The sequence below is a fragment of the Haliotis rubra genome, unplaced genomic scaffold (assembly GCF_003918875.1).
Source record: "Haliotis rubra isolate DU_JTF1 unplaced genomic scaffold, ASM391887v1 Scf193, whole genome shotgun sequence".
Classification (NCBI taxonomy): domain Eukaryota; kingdom Metazoa; phylum Mollusca; class Gastropoda; order Lepetellida; family Haliotidae; genus Haliotis; species Haliotis rubra.
In genome coordinates this window covers 1,221,972-1,232,111 of record NW_025765925.1, presented here as the reverse complement: position 1 = coordinate 1,232,111, position 10,140 = coordinate 1,221,972, and positions in this window count along the sequence as shown.

The following is a 10,140-nucleotide window of genomic DNA, read 5'->3' as shown; positions in this document are numbered from 1 at the left end:
GAATATTGTCAATCCAAATATCGTCAAAAGGGACAGAACATTCAATGTTATCTTGCCTCACACATAAATGGCGTTTTCTGATTGGCTGAGCGCTCTTCTGTTATTTTCAATGTACCCCGCTTACAAGCGAGTTACACTTTCTATGTACCCCGCTGGGAATGCCGAACTCATTTGGTACTTCGTAGTAGTAATTCATTATCTCGAATGACATTGAATCACGTATGATGTACGGAAATTACCGATGATTTGCGAATGCAAATCGATAGAAGGGAGGACTCTAAATTTGTTTTTCTTGTCATCTTGTCATCTGGTACTCCATACTATGATCCGATACCCCTGCGTCAAACAGTGCTAAATTACCATTGAGGTTTTCGGTAAGATAAATACGTTGTTCACTGATCCCTCGGGGCCCATGGGTTGATGTACCCACGCTGTTTCTTTATGTTCCCCTCGCCCTTTGCGCTCAGGGAACATAAACAAACAACGAGGGTACATCAGCCCATGTTCCTCTCGAGACCAGCGAACAACTTATAATATAAGTATCATCATACACGACACGGTTTGTTGGCCTGTATATGTCTAAGGCTGTATACGGACCTATTTCAAAGAATTTTTTATTTGTCATCTTCCATGACGCCATCTACATAAGTTGGGTCCTACAATGGATGGACATCTGTGTCAAACCACAAGCATGGCGGTAATTGAAGGCCCGAGCAAGGCCATCAGCATGATCATGTTGCTTAAATGTGATTGTGCCAGCAGTGGATATCCACTGATCATTTGAAAAGTCTCTATAAATTCATTTATACATTATCTTTCAAATTTATATTTTGCAAATGTAAAACAATGCAAATTCGCGCACTGACAGTTTCGTGTAGAAAGCGACTAGTCTTGAGCAGCAAACAAAACGCGTTCTGTTTGATTTATAAGCCAATCGACTTCATCCAAGTGAAGACCTTTGGGGTTGCTGTTCTTCTCAAGTGTCTTCCCTTGAAAACCCGAGCTTGTCTCTGATACGACACTGCGCCAGGTTGATGACACTCATCAACAAAATCAACATTGACGTTGTGATTATGTCCTTTATCCTTTGCTCGTTTCAGAAAACTGTAGAATGTCATGTTCTTGCCATGAATTGTGACATGCTTCACACGATAATTATCACACAAATACATGCTTGCGGAAGTGCACAATAGCATTCTGTAATGAAGAATCACCACTTTAACCAAACATCGTCACCACCACCAGCAGCAGCAGCACCACCATCATCATCGTCATCATCATCATGCGAAGTGAAACGATTTGATACTTTGCTATTTGATAACAGCAGGGTTTCAGCAATGCTATGTCAGACATGCCCCAAAATATTTCTCTCCGTCAACTATCTTCATGTCATGCTCACACGACATTAACATGACAGATACATGACGGCAGTGAGCGGCGGTTACACTGTAGCATACGAAACGTATTTAAGACGTCATAACATGATGTCACAATACCACTCAACATTGACAGAACGTCAATGCATGGTATTCGTATATTAAGTAATTTCATTTGTAACAATACATCACAATGAATGCTCCCTCACTGCCACATACATAGAGAATATTGGTATTTTGTGATCACCTCGGCGAATGACTTTTAGTGCATTATGAGACGAGATTAGCAAGTTATTTCACAAGAAGAACAAACAAATGAATTTTTAAGTATGTCGGTTCCTACTGATCTTAGCCATCGCATCAGTGTCGCTGACGAAAATGAAAATGGTAGGGCAAACAAAATCTAATTGAAATTTCAATTTATATAATAATTTACAAACGTTATTAAAGCAGTACTGACCGAAGTCAGTTGAAACCACAGCTGTGATGCCCGTATTACCTACATCAAATGAGCCCTGTAGTGCTCCGGAGTTTAGATCCGGAATAAAGTTTAGGTTTCAAATATATAATTATAACAGTACGGAATATCAACGCAATTGTGCATGTCCACGTAAGTAGGGCGGTGGGCGGTTGATTGGAAGGTTGGTAAAAATGTAGGTATCGGTATTAATGGTATATCGGTAAACAGGTATATTGGTATTAATGCTGGAAATGGTAAACTCCCCATTCCCCCCTCTCCCCCCCCCTTATTTTGTATGACACAAATCGAAATTCGCATTGTCTTTCACAGCCCATAAGAAGGCCTTTCACTTTCCCATGATCTCATTTTAAGAAATTAAAATTAAATATGTACACAAACATATATGTTGTTCTTTACGACTTCTATCGCGTTGGGCACATGGGTGATAAAAGATAAGTTTTGTGTTTAGATGTGAATTCTTGTGTCTCACAGGCACCTGTTTTCGGCTTGCTTAGGGGATTAATGCAGGGGTCAGGCAGTTTCGCTACATTTGGTGTAATGTCTGGATCGGTCACGACCCACAGAATATTATGAAGTGAGTTTCAGTTTCACGTCTCATGGCCACTATTTCAGCCATATATCGAATATAATGACGATTCTGCTGCCATTCAATTTCACCTAAGTGATTTACGTCTGTCTTTCGAGACGTTGTCAATTAGCTAGATGAGATTCTTTCGTGTCACATTTGTAATCCATGCTGTGAATACACTTCCTGGTTCACAGGACATGATATTGGTTTCAGTTACAAAGTTCACTCGGGTGCATATTGCCTTGGTTCCGAGAAGTTAATTGGATCCTCACTTCCATCAGTAATGACACGATTCTAAATTCGATGTCAAGGCAAGGTCAAGTTTTTGTCCCAGCTATGTAACGTTTTGTTTTTCAAAAACGGTTTTCTTTACTCAGAAGAAGCGAACTCTCTGTAGATTCCACACACAAGTCGTAATTTAAAACTATTTAGCTGGAGTTTCCGGTCCGTCGATCAATTGATTGTCTGGTTTGTCAGACCGCCGTCGGAATACAGCTGTGTGGTGTCAGGCAAAATACTTCCATTTTAAGGCAAGGTTTATGAATGACAGGACATTTTAACCTTTTGGTGAACAACAGGTGTCACCACTAAGTTTCAGTGATCCATTCATAAACATTTTCACTGCTATTTTTCCATGAACACCAAAACTGCTTATTCTACAGCATCGACGTTTTATTTTGTAAACATTCTCAAGTCTGGGCCTAGATTTTCGAAGTTCTCTTAGCGCTAAGATAGTTGTAAGTGCCATACCTTAACATTAACTTACGACTATCTTAGCGCTAAGAGATCTTAAAAAATCTAGGCCCTGGATCGTAAGTCATTGTCTAACATGATAGTCATCGGTCTCCGCAACTGGGATTGGCTGACTTGCCTTGACCCTGTCAGCAAAAATTACTACCCGAGCTTCTCAATACCATATCATTTTAATAATCTTTCATTTCAGCTTTGATTTACAGAATCATAACCAGTTGTTTATGTTGTGAAACAAAGGAGTAGTTCTGAGGCGTTGCGAGTAATATTCAACACAGCTCTGAACAATGCTTCATATATAACACGTGGTGTTAGCGTGATGTTGATGGATAGTCTGATGTATCATTTCATTGATGAAACTAAACATGCTGAGCTGACAAATCAAGAACCACAATCAGTCAGAATCCTAGGAGTGAGTGAGTGAGATTTTACGCTGCCTTTAGCAATATTTCAACAATATCACAGCGGGGGACACCTGAAATGGGCTGCACATGGGACCATGTGTTAATCGAACCGGGGTCTTCTGAGTGAACACTTTAAGCACTAGGCTGCCAGCCGCTATAATCCCAAGGTCTGCATTTATTTCTTCACAGCGGAGTTCGTAAGGCCCGTCAAGTTGATATAAATAATTGTATTTTCGGCTTTGGTGTTTTGCTCTGGAATTTTGTTTAAGTATATTATCAGCGACAGCTAATGAACCATTTATCAAATCTTCAGTCGCTATGACGAATAGCTCGATGTGGAAGAATGATGGTGTTCCGATTTTTCTTCCATAACTGACTTTCAAACGTTATATTTAAAGTACAACCTTAAACAGGGTTATTTGTGTCAAGTCTCCGGTTCACAGAATATCAGACACAGGTCACAGATATACCTGTCACGTCATCACAGTGTGATCTTTTCATGATGTCCACAAGCACATGCACTAAGACATCTACAGTTAGAACCCGTTATACCCCGGCCGTTTAACTGTAATTGAGTAGTCGTTATCATCCTGGCCACCTTTACCCAACCGCTTCAAGGGTCTATCTCGCCATAATGTCACACTCTTGACGGCACTTGACATTAAAATAAGACATTACCGTATACGATGCATCGGTTGCAATGCTCTTCAACCCCCACTCTCGTGCTGATTGTATTCAGTAAAGTGACAATCGTCTGAGGCATGTGTTACTACGGTTTGTCCTCCAATAATAAACAGACCGTTTCGTGATGTAAGTGATGGATCCGGCCAAGATTGCCCCCCTCCCACCTCCTTGTTGAAGACTTAACTATAGGATTACACAAAACAAAGGGTACCTGAGATTATTTTAGTTCGATTCACTTGCCTTGAGTGTGTTATAAGTAACTTATATATTTTCATGAAATCGTTTTGGAACAATTAGAAAGCCTAAACCAAAGAGATGCATGGAGAGAAATAAACCCGGATATAAGAAAATTTACGTGGTGGAAGAAGAACCCTCGCCAACAAGCGAGGTTAGATTTCGTTTTAGTAACTGAAGATCTCTTTAATATGAGTACTGATATCTCCATTATACCTGGCTACAAACCTGACCATTCCGTTATAACTCTATCTCTATCGACACAGAAAAATAAAGAAAATGGACGCAGTTATTGGAAGTTTAATACGTCACTGTTAAGGCGTGAGGAATATAGAGCATTAGTTACCGACGTACTAAATGATACTAAGCGTGAATGCGCAGACCCTATATATACAGACGATGAAGTGAATAAGACTAATGATGAAGACTTGCTTTTAATTATCAATGCCACGTTATTCCTAGAAAACTTTTTAATGAAAGTTAGAGGCAAATCCATTTCTTATTCGTCACATCTAAAGAAAAATAAGAACGGTAAATATAAAGAATTGGAACAAAACATATGTTTTTGGGAAGATGAATTAAGAAAAGATTTTCAAAATGTTGATGAAACACTTCTTGCAAATCTTTCTAAAAATAAAATCGAACTTGAAAAAATGAAAGAAGGAGAATTAAAAGGAATATAAATTCGTAATAGGATACAATGGTATGAAAAAGGAGAGAAACCAACACATTATTTTTGCCATTTAGAGAATAGAAACTACACAAATAAACTTATCAACTGTCATTATTGACAATGGTCAAGAAATAACGGATGGAAAAACAATCGTTAATCAACAAAAACGATTTTACGAAAACCTCTATAAATCAAATAATGATATATATAATGAGAGTAGAGCCATATTTACAGAGATAGTGACACCTTCCTTGAAAAATGACCAATCAGATGAACTGGAACGTGTAATTTACCTTGAAGAAATTTCACATGCTATTAAATCAATGAAAAACAACAAAAGCCCTGGATTGGATGGATTTCCCATCGAATTCTTTAAATTTTTCTGGAAGGATCTTAAAATATGGGTTTGGAGATATGTTAGGGACACTTTTCACCGGAATTCTATGACTATGACGATGACTAGAGGAGTGATTACTTGTATCGCTAAACCAGGCAAAGATAGAAGATTTCTGAAGAATTGGCGTCCTATCTCACTCCTAAATGCATTATACAAAATGATAAGTACATGTTTAACAAACAGAACTAAAAATGCACTAATTCTCCTTATAAATGATAATCAAACTGGGTTCATCCCTGGAAGGTGCATTTCAGAAAATATCGGACTTCTGTGCGATATAATGTTTGAAACCAAAAAACAAAACGAAAGAGGTCTTTCGATCTTGATAGGTTTCGAAAAAGCCTTCGAGTGAGTGAGTGAGTGAGTTAAAATTTAACATCACCTCGGCAATATTTCAGCCATATAGTGACGAGAAATGTTTTACATACACAATAAATTTAAGTTGCTAAATAAACAGTCATCGAAGGACTGTAAAATAACTAGAGTATCAAAGATGGAGTCTAAAACTCGCATGTACATGTAAAACTAATTTATTTACGAAGATAATACAATATAAAAACGGGCTATAGGTCGCCAACAACTGAAGGTAGATCACCATACTAGGGACCAATGGGACTTACAGTACATTTGCTTCCTGCATGGACCCTAGCTGGATAAAAAGCCTTCGATAAGTCTCTAAAAAAATTATTATGATGGTCTTGGATAAATTCGGTTTTGGTTGCAACATACAGAAATGGGTTAATATATTGATTTCCAATGCTTCATCATGTATCATACAGAATGGGCATTTGTCTTCGTTTTTAAATAATGAAAGGGGTTGTAGACAGGGTGATCCAATCTCTCCCTATCTATTTTTACTGGTAGCCGAAATACTAGGTATAATGATAAGTGACAACAAGAAAATTAGGGTATATTGTTAAACGAAATTGAATATATCATTGGCCAATATGCTGACAATACTGAATTATTCTTAAACGGTTCGGAAGCCTCTCTTAATGAAGCAATGAAAACACTTATCACCTTCTACAATACGAGGGTCGATCAAAAGGTACGTAGCCTAACTATATTCTCGATGTCCAATGTTTGAAAAGCTTCCACTTTATTTTGAAGGAATCGTTAGCAAAGCCATATCCAAAATTTCACATGTGTGGGTAATGTGGTTAACCAGATATTTGTCACCACAACACATTGGGGAATAATATTTCTAACAAAATTGCAGAAAATGAAAAACGATTTGTCTTTTGGTACCTCTTTGATAATGGTATGCCCTCAGATAATGTCATATAAAATATGTTCAGTATAGTATTGGATGACTGCCATGATCATGATCAACAGTGAAAAATTTGGATTGCCTGATTTATATTTAAGCGGGTGCTATTTTTTAAGGACACCCCCATTTTAATCTTTCAAAAACATTGTGTTCAGATAATCAAGTTGGCACTGTTTACAATATATTGTGAGCTGACACTTGTGTGACCATTCAGTATTCAGTAACCAAATTGCTTGAACTTGACAGATAATATGTAGAAAAATAAAACATACAAATAACTGTATTTGTATCGTTTTCTTGGTGATTCTACATACTTTTTGATCGCCCCTCGTATGTCTGGTCTGAAGATAAACATTGACAAAACAAAAGCGGTTTGGATTGGCGCAATGGCTGGTTGTAAAATAACTGTATCCCATGATTTCAAACTGGACTGGCATTGTGACAATTTTGATGTTTTGGGAATAGAGCTAAATGCTCATTTAGAAAATTTGTGGGTGATCAATACAAAGACGAGACTTTAAGAATAAAATCTTTTGAACTGGAAAAAACGAAACTTAACAACCCTGATTGGAAACATAACCGTTATTAAAAGTTTAGCTTTACCAACTATAGTTCATGTTCTCACATCTCTTCACAATCCGGGCGGTGGGGTAGCCTAATGGTTAAAGCGTTGGCTCGTCACGCCGAAGACCCGGGTTCGAATCCCCACATGGGCACAATGTGTGAAGCCCATGTCTGGTGTCCCCGCCGTGATGTTGCTGGAATATTGCTAAAAGCGGCGTAAAACCAAACTCAGTCAGTCAGTCAGTCAGTCTTCACAATCCTCCGAAAGATGTCATTACAAAATTGAATAATGAATTTTTTTAAATTCCTATGGAATGATATGAAAGACAAGATAAAACGAATTAATTTAATGCGAAAATATGAAGATGGTGTTGTGAGAATGGTTGATATCAAAACTTTTATTGATTCACTAAAAATTGCATGTTTAAAGAGATACGTGTCAAATTCTAAGTGCTATAGTTTAGCTGGTTTCCCTTTAAAAGACATTCTTTTATTAGGTTCAAATATTAGAAAACAATACAAACTAGAAAACCCGTTTTGGAAAGACGCACTCGATGCATGGAATAGATATATTAAGGGCTATGAATGGAACAAAGATATAAATGAAATTCTTATGCAACCCATTTTGTTGAATCACCTGTGTAACCACCCTAATTTGATTATATTGAACTGGTTCCAAAAAGGAATTGTACACATTAAGGATATTTGTAATGACCATAATTTCCTTACATTTTCAGAACTTAAATTTGATATTTGGGGTACGATACTTGACCTAAATCGTGTTCTTCTCAGTATTCCCAAAAAATATAAAGAGGTTATACGAACGACAAAACATCCCAATAAATCAAATTGTCAATATGTTCCCCTTGGAATGATTTGAACAACCCCAGTAAAGGCTCAAGATTATTTTATGATAATTTCATATCTGAAAATAATTTTCCCAAAGTCTGCCATAAATGGGACAGCGAATTGAGTGATCATTTAAATTGGAAGACTATATTTCTACAATATAGACAATCTAACAAAGACACAAAACTCCTAGAGTTTCAATATAAATTTATATATAAAGCCATTTATACAAAAAGGGTGTTGCTTAAAATGAAACTGGTTGATAATGATTTATGTTCATCGTGTGGTTCGATAAGTGAGAACATATATCATGTATATATTGAATGTCCAGCTATTAGACTGTTTTGGAAAGACTTCATCAGTCTCGTTAATAGACTATTGAGCATAACATATGGACTTTCTACTATAGATATTTTATTTTGCTGCAATAGCAACCACCTACTCAACCACATGATTTCATTGGCCAAACGCCATATATATGTGATGAACATAAAGGGTTTGAAACCCAGTTTTAATATCTATAAAGCAGTACAAAAGATGTGTATCAAACTGAAATATATTTTTGTTTGCAAAATATCAACATGGATTTGTTTAATAGAAAATGGGATGTAATATCACCAGCAATGTCACTGTTATGACTTCATCTTACAATGATGCAGTACTTGCATTTCCTTGTGATTCCACGATCTTGCATATAGTCTACTATTCTCAGCACATGATGTAATTCAATATGTAAGTGTGCCTTTCCATGCATGTTGTCTCCAACTTTAAGGCTCGCAAAATTGATGCTTGTATCCAACTGAAGTGAATAAAAAAACAAATACCCCCAAAAAACAACAACAACAACAACAACAAAACATATATTTTCAAACGTTAAGTCTAGTAGAGAACGTGACCACACACAACAGACAGAACACCCATTCACGTGGCTATACGACTGTCATAAACTTGAAGCCCATTCCACTGCACCTCACCTCACAAACTCCTTGGTAAATTGAGGCAAGTCGGTAATATGGTTTTGTCGGCGATAGGTGTGTCGCGTATATTTTAAGTACGCTTCATCGCTTGAAACAACGTGGCCTTGACATCGGCTTTAGTAATGGGATCATGTCAGTACTGTGATGGAAGTGAAGCTTTAATAACTTCACGAAATCCATCAGTAAACAGACCAGAGCAATTTGGACGTAAAACAGAACTTGTGATACGAAACACTCGACAAATACGACAGCGGATTTAAATAACAGTCAAGCAAACAAACCCTTTGTTCTCCGTATAAGAGGTTTGTTTTGCCAACGGATATCATACATTGTAAACAACGCATGTCATCAATTATTGGTTAAAATGTAAATGGATACTTTGTTTATGACATTTATACATTTTACTCATTCACCTCAAATAGATCGATGAGAAAAATATTGTATTTTAATTATTAATTAATTATTCTTAAGTTTGCTTTTGGCTACACGGCAGAATCCGAGAACTGAACATATTTACATAAGTGTTGAGTTAAGATACCCTAAATCTAATTCGAGGAGTCACATGTAATTATCTCAAAATTTAATAATATGTATAAATGTAACAGCACGTCAACGAAGGGAATTACCAGTATCAAGTATCCCCGAAACAAACTCCATTAAAAGCCACAGTAGTGGCCAAATGAATGGATCAGTAAGAATCAGTTTTAACACCAACGTTTAAAGACTCACAAGTTCTGCTCTACAGGCAGTACCCGCCTACACTTTAACTGGGTTTCTTTGCATGAAAAACAAATACAAATCAACAACAAACGCACACACACACACACACGCACGCACGCACACACACACACACACACACACACATTCCTAGATGACCATTCTACTTTCACTCTTGTTTACCTATTGTTTAGTA